The following is a 22,175-nucleotide window of genomic DNA, read 5'->3' on the forward strand; positions in this document are numbered from 1 at the left end:
TTATGACATACATGTGGTTAATTGTTGTGAGTGAATTAATTGGGGTTGAAAAAGATTTATTTGCGATGACTGGGAAGTGTTCTAAATATATCCATTAGATCAGGTTTGCTAAACATGTTGTTCAAGTCTTCCATTATGATTGTGAATTTGCCTATCTCCTATAGTTCTGTCAAATTATGCTGTGTATATGTAGTTGAGGCTATGTTATTAGGTGTATTGAATTTAGAATTCCTATATCTTTCTGGTAAACTCAACTTTTTATCATTAAGAGGTATATAACATGAACTCTAACTACTCTGCTCAATATTGTTATAGCTATACCAGATTTGTTTTAGTCAATGTTTAAATGGTATATATTTTTGCATCCTTATTACTTTTAACTTGACTCTGCCCTTAAGTTTTAGATGTCTTTCTTATAAATAGCATGTATTATAATTTTTATCATTATTCAAATCTGACAAGCTTTTAATTAAAGCATTTAGTCCATTTATATTTGATGTTATTAAAGATATATTTGGATTTAAATCTATTGTCCTACCATATGCTATCTATTTGTCCTACTTGTCCTGTTTCTTTCCCTCTACTTTTTGCCTTCTTTTATCATTCCATTTTTCTCTCTGTTAGGTTAGAAGTTATACTCTCTTAATTTGAGGGGTTAGTTTTCCATTGCAGTGATTTTTTTAAATTAACAGATTTATTTTTTAGAGTAGTTTTAGGTTTATAGAAAAATTGAGCAGAAAGAACACTAAGTTCTCATTTACTCCCTTCCCCTGCCCCCGTTCCTTCCCCTAGTTTCTCCTATTATTAACATCTTGCATTAGTGTGGTACATTTGTTAAAGTCGATGAGCCAATATTGATACATTATTATTAACTAAAGTCCATGGTTCATATTAGGGTTCTTTCTTTGTGTTGTACATTCTACAGGTTTTGACAAATGTATGTTATATGTATCTATAATTACAGTATCATACAGAATAGAGTCACTGCCCTAATAATCCTCTGAATATTTTTTAATGGTTCCCCAAGAGATTACAACATGTATTCTTGACTTATCAAAGTCTAAGTTATTGTACCAGGTCAGTACAAGGACTTCTGTATTTTAAATTTCTATGTATTTTAACCCCACAAGATATGGTAATTCCAAGTAGACCAAAACTGCAAGCGGAAAAAAATTCTTTTTCATTCTCCCCAGGTAGAGGAAATGATAAAAAACAGAGACAAATATGAAACCTCCAAAGAATGAACCTCTCCTCAACGTTGTTTATAACCATCAGTGTCAACACTATGTTCAGTTTCCCACTCTGAAAAATGGTTTTTGAATGGTCATTGGTAGTGACTCTGCCTAAATGTGTTCTTAATTTTTAAGTAAAAATTCATAGGGTGTCTTTGTAAAAGTCACATAATAGTTACAGATACTTCTGGCTGATCATATAAAAACAGACACATGTTATACTTATCCAGGCATTGATATTTCAGCGCTCATTCCTCTAAAGCACTGAACAACAGCAAGTTCACAAATCCCAAAGAGGATCAAGAAAAGAATATTAGCAATTTATATGCAATTCTCGTAAGGCATACAAATCTACCATGTCTCTAAGCTGTTTGTACAATTTTCAGTCAAATGTGTGTGGAACACAGGAAACAACAAGGGTTGGAGAGGATGTGGAGGGAAGGGAACTCTCATGCACTGCTGGTGGGAGTGCAAACTGGTGTAGCCACTATGGGAAACAGTATGGAGATTCCTCAAAAAATTAAGACTAGAACTAGACATACGATCCAGGTATTCCACTGCTGGGTATTTATCCAAAGAACATGAAAACACAAATATGTAAAGATACATGCACCCCTGTGTTGCAGCATTATTCACAATAGCCAAGACTTGGAAGCAACCTAAGTGCCCATCAAGGGACGAATAGATAAAGAAGATGTGGTATATATACACAATGGAATACTACTCAGCCATAAGAAACTATGAAATCCAGCTATTTTTGACAACATGGATGGACCTTGAGGGTATTATGCTAAGCAAAATAAGTCAGAGGGAGAAAGTCAAATACCATATGATCTCACTCATAAGTAGAAGATAAAAACAACAAAAAACAAACACATAGAGACAGAGATAGGATTGGTGGTTACCAGAGGGTAAGGGGGGAGGCAGGAGGGCAAAAGGGATGATTAGCCACATGTCTGTGGTGATGGATTGTATTTAGTCTTTGGGTGGTGAACATGATGTAATGTACGCAGAAATAGAAGTATAATGATGTACACCTGAAATTTATATTATGTTATAAACCAATGTTACTGCAATAAAAAAAAAAAGGAAGTGTGTGGAAAAGAATTTGTAACAGCACTTTTGTTCTCTTTTAATGGACGATTGCTATAATATCTTTTGTTTCTTAATACCGGGAGCATATTTTTACTATTTTCCTCTTTGACCCTGCTTGTTATATTCTGTCATTGGTAGATGTGATTTAATCTATTCCTAGGGATGGCACTCTTCTGGTTTTTAACCTACAGCAAAACTCAAACATGTTATACTTCTCTGTACATATCTGTGGGAGAGGCTGAATGTCACTTCCTCATTACTTTTATCTCCTGAAGTGTCTACATCGTGTGGAATGTGTAACCAGTCCAACTGGTATTTAAAAGCAAAAAGCCTTACCGTGGTCTGTCTAGTATGAGAGTACCTGCCCAGCAATCATAACTGAGGTGATTGTCTGATACTACTTTTGTGATCGGAACCTTTCATTTAATTTTTATTAGAACGTTAAAGCAGATTTGATTCTTTATATTGTTTAACTGGTGAATTGATGTGGTTATGTGGTTGCATTACAATGAATTAAGCTTCTGTTTGAACAATCATGCATAAATCCTACTTTTTTTCACACCTGAATTTCTTTTATAATAATTATATTTTAAAAATCTCCTGCTTATAACTTCAAAGTTTATTTAGTTTTCCTTCCAATTGTCCACAAAACGTGCATGTGCTCAGGCTCAATAAAATGTTCTCCACTCCAACGGGCAGCTCGTCTGTTGATTGTAGCCTGGCAAAACTAGATGAAAGGTGTAAATTTGCAGTGAACCTATGGGAAAAGTTTGAGTGATGTGACTAAGGTTATAATTAATCAGTTGACCAAGATAACACGATTGAAGGGCCAACAACATTATTAGTGATAAAAACCTTGGATGTTATCAATAACATCAGAATTAAGTATTGAATTTAGTTCACTGGTTTTTAGCCCTAATACCAGACATCTTTAATATGTTTCTTAAAACAGAAAACCTCAAACCAGACCACACCAGCCACTTCAGCCCTTCTCATTGGCTGTCTATGATGCACTTCACAACTGTTACGTTGACCTTTCACGATGAGGCAGTGGACCAGAGGGGATGGGCTTGGTATGGTCCAGTGATCCTGTCTGAACATGTTTGACTGAAAGGAGAAAGGAGAAAATGAAGACCAAGCCTCACTTTCAGGAACTCAGGTCCTCTACCAAAAGAGCTGTCTAGTGCAGAAGTTCAATCAGCTACAAGTACGTTCAGTTCTTAGTCATCAAGTGGTAGGAAGTAGTCGCAGCCAGGAGTAAACACTAAAGGTGAGAATCTAGGTGAAACTGGCTGTCAACTAGAAGAGGAAAAAGAGTCTCAGAGATGGTCTTTTCAGAGTAGAACTGACAGAGGTCATGGATGACCACGTGGAATAAAAATGTAATGGGGAGTAAAAGTTTCAACGTCAGAACAACCAGAGATCAGAAGATACGGTCTCCCTTGAATGACTCCTCCAAGGATACTTCTGAAGGAGGAGCTATTCCTATGGCTGTGAAGCGTGTCTAAAGTGCTGTTAAATGAGATAGCATGTAAAAGCACTTAGAACAGTGCCTGGCACTGTCAATTCTTATTATTTTAGTAGTTTTATTATCAACACTATTAACATTAGATTTTACCTGAGCAATCTTGATGACCCTCCCTCACTGCGTTCCTCAGCCACCCTGATCTCCTCACAGTAATAGAAAGTGAAGCTGCTAGAGCAGTTTTTCTGGGCCTATCCCCACCCCTCTTCCATTTAAAGAATAAATGTGAGATCATTTGTCATTAGGGAAATGTAAATCAAAACCATGATGAGATATCACTTCATACCCACTAGGATGGCTATAATCAAAAAGACAGACAATAACAAGTGTTGATAAGGATGTGGAGATGTTAGAACACTTATACACTGCTACTGAGAATGTAAAATGGTGCAGCCGCTTTGGAAAACAGTTTGGCAATTCTTCAAAAAGGTAAACGTTTATCATGTGACCCAGCAATCCACACCTAGGTATATACCCAACCAATTGAAAAGATATGGCCATCCAAAAACTTGTACATGAATGTTCATAGCAGCATTCATAATAACCAAAAAGTGTAAACAATGCAAATGTCCATCTAGTGATGAATGGATTTTAAATATGTGATAATCAACCGATGAATGGATAAACAAAATGTGGTATATACATACAATGGATTATTATCCAGCCTTAAAAAGGAAGGAAATCCTGTCACACGCTACAACATGGATGAAACTTGAGAACAAATAAGCCAGTCACAAAAAAGACAAATATTGTATGATTCCACTTATATGAGATATCTAAAGTAGGCAAATTCATAGAAACAGAAAGTAGAATGATGGTTATCAGGAACTAAGGGGAAGGGAAAAGAGTTTTTTTCTTTAAATAGGTATAGAGTTTCAGTTTTTCAAGATGGAAAGTTCTGGAGATCTATTGTGCAACAATGTGAATGTACTTAACACTAATGAACTTTACACTTAAAATGATTAAAACAGTATATGTGATGTTATATGTTTTTTATCACAATTTTAAAAAATTAAAAATGAAAAAAACGTGATATATCCATACAATGGAGTATCATTTGGTAATAAAGAGGAATGAAGGGCTGATACATGACTACAACTTGGATGAACCTTGAAAACATTCTGCTAAGTGAAAGAAGCCAGACACAAAAGGCCATATATTATATGATCCCCTTATATGAATCGTCCATAATAGGCAAACCCATAGAGACAGAAAGTAGATTAGTGGTTGCCAGGGGCTGGGGAGAGGGGATGAGGGGAGTAAATGCAATGAGTATGAGGTCTCTTTTGGGGGTGATAAAAATGTTCTGGAATTAGATAGTGGTGATGGTTGCACAACTCTGACTGTTCTAAAAACCACTGAATTGTACACTTCAAAAGGGTGAACTTTATGGTAAATGAATCATGTATCAATAGAGCTACTTTACAAAAGAATAAATGTGGAGGTTAATATTTTTAAGTCCACTTTATGACAGAGGAGAGTGAAGGAGAATAGCTACGAAACTCAGAAACAATAGAAACAGGAATACTTGAGCCTTCCGGGAGAATTATCCTCCAATTTCCCCATTCTTTACAATTCTCTTGTTTTACAATTTGGTCTTTCTCATATGCTTTATTTTTTTGAATGAGCCTCCTATTGTATTGTGTGTGTGTGTGTGTGTTGTGTGTGTGTCTTCATCTTTATTGAGATCTAACTGACATAAAACATTGTGTAAGTTTAAGGTGTACAACATAATGATTTGATATATGTATATATTGTGAAATAATATCTACAATAAACTATCCTATAATTTCTTGACTGACATTTCAGTTTTACTCACTTTCCTCCACTTACCTTCTTTTTCTCTTATGTAATCAACTTCTATATTAACTCTATGCAAACCCACCTATTCTTGCAAATATGTAAATTGTAAGTATATAAGTATAGTTATGTCTGTTGATGTTTTTGTGCTCACACCTGTCTGTCTTGACATGTGTACAGCCATGTTTGGCCGCTCCTTTGACCCACAGCCACCAGCACAAAAAGAAATATAAAAGCTGCTTTCTGCATGGTGGGAACTGGCCCTTCTCCCACGGAAAGAGTTGCAAGTTGTAACATTTCAAGGCTCTTGGAGCGTCGTAGCACGGGATGTACTGGCCATCTGTGCCGGGCTAAGACGATAACCAAAGAGAACAATGCACGTACACAATTACTGGGCTGGGACGTTAGCCAAGGGGCTCAATGCACATACGCCACTGATAACCATTTGTGCATGGGAACACTGGATGCTTGCTCTGTAAACTCTGTAACTGCTTATATAAACTGCTGGAGACTGAGACCTGGTGAGAGTTCCACCTGTGGAAGGGACGCCTTGCCCAGGACGTGTGATCCTTGCCCAGCCGTGTCGATTGACAGGACTCTCCCGGCAGTGGGGCGTGGATGTTGTGAGTAATTGATTTACTGTGAAGTAACTGATTTGATGTGTTCTCTTTTCGGTCAACCTGGTGTTTCTCTTTCCAGTTGATTTGTGTCATTTCCCTTCAGTCGATCTGGTGTTTCCCTTTCCGATCGATCTGATGTTTTTCCCTCTTATTATATGACCTATTCGGATCTGCTGCTATCTCAGCCGATGTGGATGTTTTCCCTTTCCAGTCGAGCTGGTGTTTTTTCCCTCTTATTATTTGACCTATTTGGATCTGTTTGCGGACTATCGCCTTTACTATCCTCTATATAATAAAATATACCTTCAGTCCATTTGTTTGGAGTAGAAAGTTTCTTTTACGTCTCCGATCGAATCCCCGAACCTCTCATAACATTGTCTAGATATATTTTTGTGTATAGGAGTGTGGACAAGTATGGTTCCAGATAGCATTCTACCAATGTTTGAATCTTCATGTCAGCTATTTGGATGAGACCATTATAAGGCTAAAACTCAAACAGGGAGAATTGTGTTTCTCTGAGTGGCAAACAACATTAGTGTGCCAGTGCCTTATTGGGCTCTCAAAATGCTATTTTTTTTTTCTTGTAGTGTTGGCAGAATTTGCAACAAGCTGAGGCCAGACAGAGAGTGGTAGTGTGGCCTATCGTTATGAACAGACAGGATTCCGTAAAGATTTACAAAAATAAATAAATCTATTTTAATGTTCAAAGCAGGATGGAGAGAAAACAGAGATTTTTATGATTTCCACAGCAGATGGGATAGCAATGACAGGTAAACTAGGAGAGAAGCCCCACCTCAGAACCCACAAAGGTGGCTAAGTGGAGGGAGAAGATGTTTTTCGAGGCAGAGCCTCAGAGGGCTCCAAGCTCAGGGTGGGCAGGTACAGGGGAAAAGAATGAGCTATGAGTAACAAAGGACTCCTCCTTTCTAATGACCTTTACGCTCCATTTTAGTCATCTACCACCAGAGCCACACCTTGTCATCACCAAAACTACCCCACCATGAAATCACTCGTGGAGTCAAATTACATTTCCAGAAATTACACTGAACCTGGAGAATTTTATGGGGAAGATTTGTGTCAAAATTCTTTTTTTTTTTTTTTTTGCTGAGGAAGATTGGCCCCGAGCTAAGATCTGTGCCCATCTTCCTCCATGTTTATATGTGGGATGCCTGCCACAGCATAGCTTGATAAGCAGTGCATAGGTCCATGCCTGGGATCCGAACCCACGAACCCCAGGCCACCAAAGCAGAGTGCACAAACTTAACCACTATGCCATTGGACCAGCCCCTTGTGTCAAGGTTTTATAATGAGAAAAAATGAGGATAGTTGTCTAGCCTCAAAATTGTCCAACCACAGATTGATAAAACAAATTGTGACCTATCCATGTAATGAAATTCTATGCATCCAATTAATGTTGCTGTAATTACTGTTCAATTATTTGGATGAGTATAATTTGACCTACCCTATATCATATAACAACATACATATGTTGTTACATATGTAACATAGTACATACATATGTATGTAACATATGTAACTATGTGCATATACATATAAAGAGTTAAATAGAGAAAGAGGCAGACAGATTGAAAGAAATAAAAGAATAGGAAAATATGAAATTTTGAGTTGGAAAGCCCTTTTTAAGCATAATGCCAAAGGCAGGAATCATTAAGGAAAATATTTATATAACTGACAAGAAATATAAAAAAAGTATGAAAAAAAGTTAGCAAAAAGGCCAGTGATTAACTGAGAATAATAGTTGCAATGAACATGGCAGGTCAGACTCCTAAATATGTAACAAGTTCCCATAAGTCAATTTTAAAAGCCATAAATACCCCCAGTCAAAGAAGAGGGCCCAAACATGAATGGGAAACGTATTGAAGAAAACATGTAAATAGCCAAAGAAATATAAATTAAAACAAAAATTAAATACTAATTAAATATTTTTTATAGACAAATTTTTTTTAAAGATGGTACCTAACCCAGCTGAAAGTGCAGAGAAATTGGCACTTTCTTACACTGTTGTGGGGAGTATGCATTTAAAAACTTCTCTGGAATGCAATTTGATCACAATCCAAAACATGCTCTTTAGTCAGAAATTCTAATTCTAAGAATTTGTACTAAGGAAATAATGAAATGTGTTTAAAATTTTATCTACAAGAATATTTTCCACAGCATTATTTATAATATTGAAAATCTGAAGTTTCAACCTGAAGGATTCAGTTAAATACATAAAAGCATATTCATATGGTGAGATACAATATATCCATTTAAATTATGTTGTAGATAATCCTATAGGGAAATGTCTGCACCATACTGTAAGTGAAAATGCCTGGTTTAGAAGACTATAAGTATGATCCCAATTACGTGGGGGGAAATGCACAGAAGAAAGATGGGAAGAGCTATGAGTGTAGGGATTTAGTCAGTTTTGTTCCTGCTAGAACTGTTCCTGACCCACAACAGTACCACAAATAGTTCCTGAATGGATGATTCTACACCAAAATTTTCACTGTTTGTCACTGGGTAAGGAGGTATAGTGATTTTTATATTCTACAACGGACATACACTCATTTTGTTATCAGAATAGAATAATGAATGTTGTTTTAAAAACAGAGAATCATTTAGGGCAATACTTAAAGAAACGCAGGGACTTTCGTATAACTGGCACTTTGGTCACACACTTTGGGCTCTCCTCAAGCATTTTTTAATATGATGATTTTTTTCCCCAAGACTGAGTAGATCTAATTCACCCTAAACCTCCCAAATCAGAAACTTATTCATTCATTTGAGACGATTCTAGTGTCCATGAGGCAGCAAGGGCAGAGGAAGAAAAACAACAAATAATCAAGATAATACCAGGAGTGACATCAGCAACATGGTGGAGTGAGCTGTTCCCATGTCTCTCCCCCTTCGAACTACAACTAAAAGGACAGTCATTGATCAGCAGAGGAGACCCACACAGCACATCAGGATGCCTGAGAGACCCGAGCAGCTGTATATCTGAAGGTGGATGGACTACCTCTTCGAGGATGTGGTGGAGATAGGTGAGCACCCTCTGGACCCCAGGCAGCACAGCGCAAGCATGCGACTACTTTGCTGGCTGGAGTGATCATAGCTATCACTGTTGTGGCCCAAAGGGTGGGAGCATGCCTCAGCGAGACTGTGGAAAAAGGTGACGGCAGCCCTGAGCCTCCCGTGTGATTGTTTCCCCATCTAGTAGGAGAGCCCTCAGGGCCATGCAGCCCACAGAGAGCAGTGCAGGCTTGGACCCAGTGGGGAAGCCCCACCCACCAAGCACAAAGGCTGGTGTGACCTAGGAGCAAAGTGTGGCTGAACTGCGGCTCAGGTGAACAAGCTCCTGGCTACCACGAATGCCCATAGTACTGCCTCAGCCCCGAAGTGGGGAAGTGTGCCTTGGCAAGACTGTGAGAGCAGGCAGCAGTAGCCCTGAGCCCCCTTATGATCACTCTGTCATCTGGTCAGAGAAACCACAATCCCACTCCAGTCCCAGGGAGTGGCTTTGGTTCAGTCCCAGAGGGGAGGTCCTGCCCACCAAGCACAATGGCTTGTGCGACCTAGGAACCAAGGGCGGCTGAGCTCCAAGTCCAGATGAACAAGCTCCTGGCTGCCGTGAATACCCATAGTACTGCTGTGGCCCCAAATGGGGGAGCACAACTCCGTCGGTCTGTGGGAGCAGGCAGCAGTATCCCTGAGCCCTCCATTTGACTACTTTCCCATTCGGTGGGAGACCCCATAGGGCCACTGCAATCCCAAGGAGTGACCCAGGCTCGGACAGCCACACCTGACAGGGGTCGCAGTAGCAGGCTCAGACTACACAGCCCCCGCCCACCCCCCCAAGTGGCAGCTAGTGGAAGCTGCATCCAGAAACTATCACTATGCGCCAGCACAAATCCACTCCATCAAATGATATAAAGAAATATATTAATACTCCAGACCAGAAGGAAAAAGACAAACCAATCTTGAAGGCATGGAAATCTATGATCTAAATGACAAAAAATTCAAGACAGCCGTCATAAGAAAACTCAGTGAGATACAAGAGAATTCTGAAAGACAGTTCAATGAAATCAGGAACCAAATTACTGAACAGAGAGAATTCTTCACAAAAGAGATCAAAGCTATAAAGAAAAACCAAACAGAATTGTTAGAGATGAAAAACAAAATGGATGAGATAAAGAAAAATCTGGAGTCCTTAAACAGAGCTGACAATATGGAGGATAGAATTAGCAATCTAACTTTGGAGGATAGGAACACAGAAATGCTTCAGATGGAGGAGGAGATAACTTAGACTAAAAAGAAATGAAGAAATTCTCCGAGAAATATCCAACTCAATTAGGAAATGCAACATAAGGATTATAGGTATTCCAGAGGGAGAAGAGAGGGAAAAAGGAGCAGAGAGCTTGTTCAAAGAAATAATAACTGAGAACTTCCCAAACCTGGAGAAGGAGCTGGAATTACACATAAAATAAGCCAACAGGACTCCTAATTACATCAATGTAAAAAGACCCTCTCCAAGGCATATATTAGTAAAGCTGGCAAAAGTTAATGATAAAGAAAAAATATTAAGGGCAGCAAGGCAGAAGAGAATAACCTACAAAGAAAGCCCTGTCAGGCTTTCAGCAGATTTTTCAGCAGAAACCTTACAGGCTAGGAGAGACTGGAATGATATATTCAAAATTTAGAAAGACAAAAACTTTCAGCCAAGAATACTATATCCAGCAAAAATATCGTTCAGATATGATAGAGAAATAAAAACTTTCCCAGATAAACAAAAGCTGAGGGAGTTCATTGCCACAAAACTCCTCCTACAAGATTTGATCAAGAAAGTCCTCATACCTGAAAGAGAAAAAAAGAAAGAAAGAAAGGGTTTACAAAGCCTTGAGAAAGCAGATAAACAGGCAGACAACATCAGAAAATTGCAACTCTCTCTCAGAACAGATTAGCAAACAATTATAACTCTAAAGATAAAGGGAAGGAAAACATCAAAAACAAATATTATCACTTCATTTTAACCACAAATTCACAATACATAACGGAATAAGTTGTGGTAACAACTTAGAAGGGGAAGAGGAAAGGGATGAAACCCGCTTAGTCTAAGGGAACAAGAGGCTGTCAGGGAATGGACTATCTCATCTACAAGATCTTTTGTACAAACCGCACAGTAACCACTAAACAAAAAATCAGAACAAAGACATAAATGATAAATAAAGAGAAAACTGAGGAAACCATCATAGAGATCCACCAAACGGAATTAGTAGTCCAAAATACACTGGACAAGAAACAAGAGAAATACATAACAACTGAAAAAAAAGAGATAAAATGACAGCATTAAGCCCTCATATATCAATAATCACTTTAAATGTGAATGGATTGAATTCCCCAATCAAAAGACACAGAGTGGCTGGGTGGATTAAAAAACAAGACCCAACAATTTGCTGCCTCCAGGAAACACATATCAGCTCTAAAGACAAACACAGGCTCAGAGTGAAGGGATGGAAGACGATACTCCAAGCTAATGGCAAACAAAAGAAAGCAGGTGTTGCCATACTTATACCAAACAAAGTAGACTTCAAGATAAAAAAGGTAATGAGAGAAAAAGGGGCAATATATAATGATAAAAGGGACACTCCACCAAGAAGACATAACACTTATAAACATATATGCACCCAACACAGGAGCACCAAAGTACACAAAGCAACTATTAACAAACTTAAAAGGAGATATCAACAACAACACAATAATAGTAGAGGACCTTAACACCCCACTTACATCAATGTATAGATCATCCAGACAGAAAGTTAATAAGAAAATAGTGGATTAAACGAAAAACTAGACCAGATGGACTTAATAGATATATAGAGAACACTCCATCCAAAAAGAGCAGTTTACACATTTTTCTCAAGTGTGCATAGAACATTCTCAAGGATAGACCATATGTTGGGAAACAAGGCTAACCTCTATAAATTTAAGAAGATTGAAATCATAACCAGCATCTTTTCTGACCATAATACTATGAAACTAGAAATCAACTACAATAAAAAAGCTGGGAAAGTGACAAAGATGTGGAGACTAAACAACATGCTACTGAACAACCAGTGGATCATTGAAGAAATGAAAAGAGAAATAAAAGAATATTTGGCTACAAATGAAAACAAAAATACACCATACCAACTCATACAGGATGCAGCAAAGCGGTCCTGAGAGGGAAATTCATAGCAATACAGGCCCACCTTAACAAACAAGAAAAATCCCAAATAAGTAATCTTAAACTACACCTAATAGAATTAGCAAAAGAAGAATAAACAAATCCCAAAGCCAGCAGAAGGAGGGAAATAATAAAAATTAGAGCAGAAATAAATGAAATTGAAACAAAAAAAAAAACAGTAGAAAAGATCAATGAAACAAAAAACTGGTTCTTTGAGAAGACAAACTAAATTGACCAACCCTTAGCCAGACTCACCAAGAAAAAAAGAGAGACGGCTCAAATAAATAAAATTAGAAAGGAAAGAGGAGAAATCACAACGAATATCACAAAAATACAAAAGATTATAAGAAAATACTATGAAAAACTGTATGCCAACAAACTGGACAATCTAGAAGAAATGGATAAATTCTTAGACTCAAACAACCTCCCAAAACTGAATCAAGAAGAAATAGAGAATCTGAATAGACAAATCACAAGTAAAGAGATTGAAATAGTAATCAAAAACCTCCCAAAAATCAAGTGTCCAGAACCAGATGGCTTCTCTGAAGAATTTTACCAAACATTCAAAGAAGATTTAATACCTATCCTTCTCAAACTATTCCAAAAAATAGAGTAAGCTGGAAAACTTCCTAACACATTCTATGAGGCCAACATTACTCTGATACCAAAGCCAGACAAGGACAATACAAAGAAGAAAATTACAGGCCAGTATTGCTGAGGAACATAGATGCAAAAATCCTCTACAAAATATTGGCAAACTGAATACAGCAATACATTAGAAAGATCATACACCATGATCAAGTGGGATTTATACCAGGGACACAGGGACTGTTCAACATCTGCAAATCAATCAATGTGATACACCACATTAATAAAACGAGGAATAAAAACCACATGATCATCTCAATAGATGCAGAGAAAGCATTTGACAAGATCCAACATCCATTTATGATAAAAACTCTCAACAAAAGAGAAGGGTATAGAAGGAAAGTACCTCAATATGATAAAGGCCATATATGACAAACCCACAGCCAACATCATACTCAACGGGGAAAAACTGAAAGCCATCCCTCTGAGAACAGGAACAAGACAATGGTGCCCACTCTCACCACTCTTATTCAACATAGTACTGGAAGTTCTGGCCAGAACAATTAGGCCAGAAAAAGGAATAAAAGGAATCCAAATAGGCAATGAAGAAGTGAAACTCTCACTGTTTGCAGACAACATGATTTTATATATAGAAAACCCTAAAGAATCCATCAGAAAACTATTAGAAATAATCAACAACTACAGCAAAGTTACAGGTACAAAATCAACTGACAAAAATCAGTTGCATTTCTGTACTCTAACAATGAACTAACAGAAAGAGAACTCAAGAATACAATCCCATTTACAATCGCAACAAAAAGAATAAAATATCTAGGAATAAATTTAACCAAGGAGGTGAAAGACTTATATAATGAAAACTATAAGACATTATTGAAAGAAATTGATGATGACGTAAAGAAATAAAGATATGCATAAAAAAATATCCCATGCACATGGATTGGAAGAATAAACATAGTTAAAATGTCCATGCTACCTAAAGCAATCTACAGATTCAATGCAATCCCAATCAGAATCCCAACGACATTCTTCATGGAAATAGAACAAAGAATCCTAAAATTCATGTGGGGCAACAAAAGACCCTGAATAGCTAAAGCAGTCCTGAGAAAAAAGAACAAAGCTGGAGGTGTCACAATCCCTGACTTCAAAATACACTACAAAACTACAATAATCAAAACAGCATGGTACTGGTATAAAAACAGACATACAGATCAATGGAACAGAATTGAAAGTCCAGAAATAAAACCACACATATATGGGCAGCTAATCTTCGACAAAAGAGCTAAGAAGATAGAGTGGAGAAAGGAAAATCTCTTCAATAAATTGTGTTGGGAAAACTGGACAGCCACATGCAAAAGAATGAAAGTAGATCATTATCTTTTGCCATACACAAAAATTAACTCAAAATGGATCAAAGACTTGAAGGTGAGACCTCAAGCTATAAAACTCATAGAAGAAAATATAGGCAGAACACTCTTTGACATCGGTCTTAGAGGCATCTTTTCAAATCCCATGCCTACTCAGATAAGAGAAACAAAAGAAAAAATAAACAAGTGGGACTTCATCAGACTAAAGAGCTTCTGCAAGGCAAACGAAACCAAGATCAAAATGAAAAGACAACCCACCAGCTGGGAGAAAATATTTGCAAATCATATATCCGACAAGAGGTTAATCTCTGTAATATATAAAGGACTCACACAACTGAATAACAAAAAAAACAAATAACCCGATCAAAAAATGGGCAGAGGATATGAACAGACGTTTTTCCAAGGAAGATATATAGATGGCCAATAGGCATATGAAAAGATGTTCAATACCACTAATCATCAGGGAAATGCAAATCAAAACTACACTAACATATCACCTAATACCTGTTAGAATGGCTATAATCACCAAGACAAAAAATAACAAATGTTGGAAAGGATGTGGAGAAAAGGGAACCTTCATTCACTGCTGGTGGGAATGCAAATTGGTGCAGCCTCTATGGAAAACAGTATGGAGATTCCTCAAAAAATTAAAAATAGAAATACCTTATGATCCAGCTATCCGACTTCTGGGTATTTATCTAAAGAACTTGAAATCAACAATCCAAAGAGGCTTATGCACCCCTATGTTCATTGCAGCATTATTCACTATAGCCAAGCAGTGGATGCAATCCAAGTGTCCGTCAACAGATGACTGGATAAAGAAGATGTGGTATATATATATACAATGGACTACTACTCAGCCATAAAAAAAGACAAAATTATCCCATTTGCAACAACATGGATGGACCTGGAGGGTATCACGTTAAGTGAAATAGGTCAGAGGGAGAAAGATAAACACTGTATGACTTCACTCATATGTGGAATATAAACTAACACACGGACAGAGAGAACAGTTTGGTGGTTACCGGGGGAATGGAGTTGGGGGATGGGCACAGGGGGTGTAAGGGTGCATTTATATGGTGACTGACAAATAATAATGTACAACTGGAATCTCACAATGTTATAAACTATTATGACATCAATAAAAAAATAAATAAATAAACAAGATAATACCAGACTGTGATTATTTTTACGAGGGAAATAAAACACAACACTACACGAGAAAGTAACTCGAGTGGAGAAGGCAGGGTACTTTAGGTAGGGCAAACAGGAAAGGCTTCTCAGAGGAAGTGAGAGCAGAGCTGCACCTGAAGGGCGATGAGGAGTCACCCCTGGGAAGCACCAGGAGAAATGGATTTCCACTAACAGGAAGAGAAAATGCAAAAGCCCTGTGGTTGGAGCACACAGAGGGGGGAAGTAGTGCCTAATGAATTTGGAGAAGACTTCATGGGTAACTAGTCAGCCATGGTAAGGAGGCTGGCTCCCACGCTGAGTGCAAAGGGAAGCCACCAAACTGTTTTAGGCAGAGGAACAACAAAATCTGATTCATGTTCTTAAAAGTTCTCAGAACATTTCTTATCAAGAGTGTAGCTTTAAACTGCATCACAGAATCTTCCCCCAATATCTAATAAAATAAGCAAAAACTTTTAAAAATCAAAAGTATGTATACTTACTGAATATCCAGTTAAGAGAGGCCACAACCTAATTCACTGTTCTTCAAAAGCTGGTGCCCAAGGAAAGAAAAAGAAGGTTCCAGGGGAAAGCAGAGAAACACAGCTGTATTTTTAAGAAGACGAAGACCTGGCATTCTTACTATTACCCTTAAATCCAGACAGTGTTGCTCTGTGTTTTTGAACTTCTAACCAGGAAGCACTGAGAACGAGTGAAGGGGGAAGGGGAGGGGGCTGACTCCTGACGGAAGTGCAGGTTCAGAGGTAGATTCAGAATCGAGAGCTGGGTCCAAGCGCTGGTGTCTTCTAACATAATTGGTCAGGCCAAGGAGGAGACAGCAATGCGGACTGAGAAGGAACAGCAGAGGAATAGAAAAGGCATGAAGAGAATATGGTATTAGGGAAGTCAGAAGAGGAAAGTAGTACAAGAAGGATGGAGTCATCAGCCGTATCAATTGCTGCTGAGTGACTGAGTAAAACGAAGACAAGTGTCCACTGGATTTGCCAAAATAGAGGTTGTAACTTAACAAGCAGAGTCAATGGAGTGGTAAGAATGGAGGCAAGATTGAATTTGGTTGAAGATTAAGCATTCACCAGCTAAAAATAAAGCAGGTGATCAAGAAAAGTATATTCATTCCAGATATTGAGACCAGAGATAATCTTTTCCCTTGGGATTTCTTAAACCACCCCCCCCCATCATGTAAGATTGTGTACAACATCCTCAACAATATCTCGGTAATAAACACAACAGTAAGTTTCATAGACTTGCCCCCTAATATTGGACATCAGAGATTTTATAGAGGCTTTTCTTCATTGAATGAAAAATTCTGGTCACTTTATTGGAATATGGTTATTCCATATAATTCCATATAATAACAATAAGTGGCTATTGAAATGGGCTCAAGTCTCTTCCAGTTGTAAGAGACTATTAACACATGCATGTCCCTTTCCTGGGAGAGGGCTAGACTTGCTTTAAGAAGTCATCTTGCTGTAGCCATAATCTAAAAATATATGCCAAGTTAAGCATTTATCAGCTACAGGAGCTGAAGGGAATATGAGAATGTCAATTAACGTTGAGCAAAAGGATTGCTGAGTGAGAGAGAGGACCCATTAAAAGTCAAAAAGCCTGAATTCATACATTTCAATAAAATTTACAAAGAGAATCAAGACCTGCTGGAGAGAAAGCAGTTTTCAGAGGCACTGGAGAATTGTGCGGCTCTGGGCACTCCGGGCACCTTGGTTGCAGGTTTGGCTCAGTTGTTTTCACGGGAGAAGCCGAGCTCTGATTAGTGACCTGCTCACTCCACAAGGCGCCCTGGTGCTCTGGCAGACTTGCTTGTGAGCCAGTTTTGCAGGCTATAGCTTCTTACATATCCCAGGAACAATATTCTACTCTCCATTCCCCTCATTAATTAGTTAATAGAAAAAAAAAACACACTAGTAATTTAAAATTTTAAAAACCATTTTAAAAATTACAGATTGTCTAACTACACTCAAATAGTATAGCCTAGTACTTAAGTGTGCAGGCTGTGAGGACAGACAGATGGGAGTCTTCACCTCTAAATAGCTCTGTAACCAGGGGCCAGTTAACCTCCTCAATCTTCAACTCCCTCATCTGTAAAACAGGGGTTAATAATAGTATATGCTTCACACGGCTATTGTGAAGAGTAAATGTGACAGTGCCTGAGACTTTAGGAGGTACTGAAAATATGGCAGACAGAATCATGGTTTGAGAAGTCTTTTTTTCCTGAACCTGGTGATTACAGCAAAAAGCATTAAGTAACCTGAAAGAAATCCATGATGACATAAAGAAATGGAAAGATATCCCATGCACATGGATTGGAAGAATAAACATAGTTAAAATGTCTATATTACCTAAAGCAATCTACAGATTCAATGCAATCCCAATCAGAATCCCAATGACATTCTTCACAGAAATAGAAGAAAGAATACTAAAATTTATATGGGGCAACAAAAGACCCCAAATAGCTAAAGAAATCCTAAGAAAAAAGAACAAAGCAGGAGGCATCACAATCCCTGACTTCAAAACATACTACAAAGCAATAGTAATCAAAACAGCATGGTACTGGTACAAAAACAGACACACAGATCAATGGATCAGAATTGAAAGCCCAGAAATAAAATCACACATAAACGGACAGCTAATTTTCAACAAAGGTGCTAAGAACATACAATGGAGAAAGGAAAGTCTCTTCAATAAATGGTGTTGGGAAAACTGGACAGCCACATGCAAAAGAATGAAAGTGGACCATCTGCTATCGCCATTCACAAAAATTAACTCAAAATGGATCAAAGACCTGAAGGTGTGACCTGAAACTATAAAACTCATAGAAGAAAATATAGGCAACACACTATTTGACATTGGTTATGAAGGAATCTTTTCCAATGACATGCCTACCCAGACTAGGGAAACTAAAGAAAAAATAAACAAGTGGGACTTTATCAGATTAAAGAGCTTCTATAAGACAAACGAAACCAGAATCAAGATGAACAGACACCCCACTAGCTGGGAGAGAATATTTGCAAAACATACATCTGACAAGGGGTTGATCTCCATAATATATAAAGAACTCACACAACTGAACAACAAAAAAACAAACAACCCGATCAAAAAATGAGCAGAAGAAATGAACAGACACTTCTCCAAAGAAGATATACAGATGACCAATAGGCACATGAAAAGATGTTCAACATCATCAAGGAAATGCAAATCAAAACAACACTAAGATACCACCTCACGCCCATTAGAATAGCTATAATCACCAAGACCAAAAACAACAAGTGTTGGAGAGGATGTGGAGAAACAGGAACCCTCATACACAGCTGGTGGGAATGCAAACTGGTGCAGCCTCTATGGAAAACAGTACGGAGATTCCTCAAAGACTTAAAAATAGAGATGCCCTATGACCCAGCCATCCCATTACTGGGAATCTATCCAACGAACCTGAAATCAACAATCCAAAGAGGCTTATGCACCCCTATGTTCATTGCAGCATTATTCACCACACCCAAGAAGTGGAAGCAACCTAAGTGTCCCTCGACTGATGATTGGATTAAGAAAATGTGGTATATATATATACAATGGAATACTACTCAGCCATAAAAAAAGACAAAATCGTCCCATTTGCAACAACATGGATGGGCGTGGAACATATTGTGCTAAGTGAAATAAGCCAGAAAGAGAAAGACAAACACTGTATGATCTCACTCATATGTGGAATATAAACCAACACATGGACAGAGAAAACTGTACTGTGGTTACCAGGGGCAGTGGGGGGTGGGCACAAGGGGTGAAGGGAGTCATATACATGGTGATGGACAAACAAAAATGCACAACCCCAAATTTCACAATGTTAAAAACCATTAAAACATCAATAAAAATAAAAATAAAAAAAATTTAAAAAGAAATTTTAAAAAATTAAAAAGAAAAAAAGCATTAAGTAACCCACATTCCTAATTGAGAGAACCTCCAGATGTGGGGCCAGTTGCTTTTCCACCCAGTTTACACTACAACTCCCTCCCTCCTCCATAAAAAAAGTGGATTTGAAGCAAGAGGTCTGTTTAGGGAGTGCAATGTTTGTGAATAGAAACGTTCTAGTGGTTCTTCATCCCAAAGATGAGAGAAAGAAGCCCCACGAAGGCTGGAAAGTTTGAGGGTATGTATAAGACCAACATCTTGTAGTTCAGTTAGAAATTGCATTAGTCATCAGGCTTGTTAACTTGCCTTGGACCCACCAGAGAGAAGGAAAAGCATTGGAGGGATGGCGTAGTGGCACGGCAGGGCAGAGAGGGGCATGCACACCCCCTTTAGTTCCGGATTTTATGAGATGTACTGAGGATGGATCTGCCTTGAGAACTGGGGTCCTGGAGTGTAGGTGAGATTGGAGTGTACAGACTGGCTGCAAACCAAGGAAAGGGGCAGAGCACCCTCTGGTGCCTAGGGATGCTGGTTGGTGGTTCAGCGAGAACTCTCATCAGCCAGATCTGTCCACCGCTCCCGTCTACACTGAGGCTGCTGGCGGTGAGCCAGATGGTGGATAGTGTGATAACCAACAGAACGAACAGCAGCCTCTCCCAGACCAGTCACATAAAATGACGTCGCTTCACTCCAGAGGGACGTATACAGGGAATTGGGAGGGAGATTATTGGAGAGAAGACCACCCTCCTCCTCCCTTGGCCTCCCAAACCACTGGAGTCCCAAGTCTAAATTGTAGTGATAGAAGAAAATATCTAAGTCTTTCTAACCAAACTGAGATTTTTAGTAATGAGAATTTGCTGATGAGTTTTGGAATTGGGTTAAGATGTGGTTTCAGGAGCCACCTCGCCAGAGAGAAAGGAGAGAGTAACAGAACACAGTTAGAAAGCAATTGTTGGAAAAATAAACCAATCATATTATACATTAAAGACCCGAAATTCCTCATGTGATCAGTGGCAGTTCTTGTTTGAAAATTAATCTTCCTTTTCCTGGCTAGTCTCTTGTTTCTTGTTATTGGGCTTTATGTTCACATTACCTACCTTGAAAAGATTCATGTTTATTTTCTCCCCACATAATCCTAGTAATAGAACATAAAATACCTAAGACATGAATGGAAACATATGTTCCATTTCCTTTCTTGCTACTTTATCATGAAGATTTCCAAAATAGCTCAGGTTTTTAATAACTTACATGTCTCTCTTTTCATAATTTAATATAGATCCTTTGTAAACATAGGAAATACGAAAAAAAGAAAAGTCATTCATATCACATCATCCAGATATAACTCTGTTGATTTTTACTTTACATTCTTCCTAACTCCTTAATTTAAAAAATTAAAATGTGTCAAATTGTACAAACTATTTTGTAACCTGCTTTTTTTCATTTTTAGCACTTAGAAGAGTGCCTGGCACATCATAAATTCTCAATAACTATTGAATAGATGAGTGAATGTATTTGCATGTCATTAAATATTTTTCTGCGGCATCATTTTTCCCAATTGCACAGAATGCCATTGTGTGAGTTATCATGCTGTATCTAACCAGGCCCCGGATTGCTGAGGAGGAATAAGGCATGTGATGGACACAGAGATGCCCTGTGCAGGCCCCCTCAGCAGGGAAGGTGCTGCCCGGCTGCTGGGAGTACTGGCAGCTCCAGCCTCCATCATCAGCCGCCTTCAGAGATTGCCTCGGCTACAGAGAGCTGCCTTCCCAGAGCGACCCGTATCTAAGGACTGATCGTAGAGGGGCCCAGTGCAGAACTGTGGCAGGCCATCTTCCTCCAGAGTTTCCCAAGGCTGGAGGGAGGGGATTGCCTGAGGCTGTCCCACCTGCATGGCAGCTCCACTTCTGTCTCTGCCCAATCCTGCTCCTTCCCACTCCTTTCCATGGGTGCTGAATCCCTAATAAATGTACTGCCCACTAAACTCTGTCTCAGAGTCTGCTTCCTGAAGAACCTAACCTGTTACAGAGACGGTCCTGACCCATGAGGAACAACTGAGTCTATTGATTAAAGCACTCCACAACTTCTAACAGTACTGCCATTACCCATCGCTAGCACCAGGCTGCATAAACTATGGTGCATGTAAACCATGATATGCTATGCAGCCATTAAAAGTAATGTTGTTGGTGCTGCATGTGACACGTGGTGGCTCCAGAAGAAAGGGAGGATGGGAAGGGAGGACTTGGACACCATCAGGTAAGTACTTGAGCCCTCTCTCTATGCCTGAATTTCTCCCAGTCTGTTTCCAGATCTCTTGCCCCTTTTTAGTCTTTGGACCACCTACAGTGTGAGCATTACTCGGGCAATTCCTATCTCCGTAAATGTAGCACAAGCAAGTTATAGACACTGAAACTAGACCTGACCTTAGACAGATAAACATGTACCAGGGTGACTCTAAGCAGTCAGGACAATAGAGAGAACTTTTCATGCACAAAAGCAGAATAAAGGATCAGATCACACTAATAAATCAAATCAAAATAAAAACAAAAGCGCTGAGTGTGCGTTCGAGGAAGCCCAAACCCAGGCGGAATCCAGAGGAGT

Source organism: Diceros bicornis, chromosome 15 (assembly GCF_020826845.1).
Source record: "Diceros bicornis minor isolate mBicDic1 chromosome 15, mDicBic1.mat.cur, whole genome shotgun sequence".
Classification (NCBI taxonomy): domain Eukaryota; kingdom Metazoa; phylum Chordata; class Mammalia; order Perissodactyla; family Rhinocerotidae; genus Diceros; species Diceros bicornis.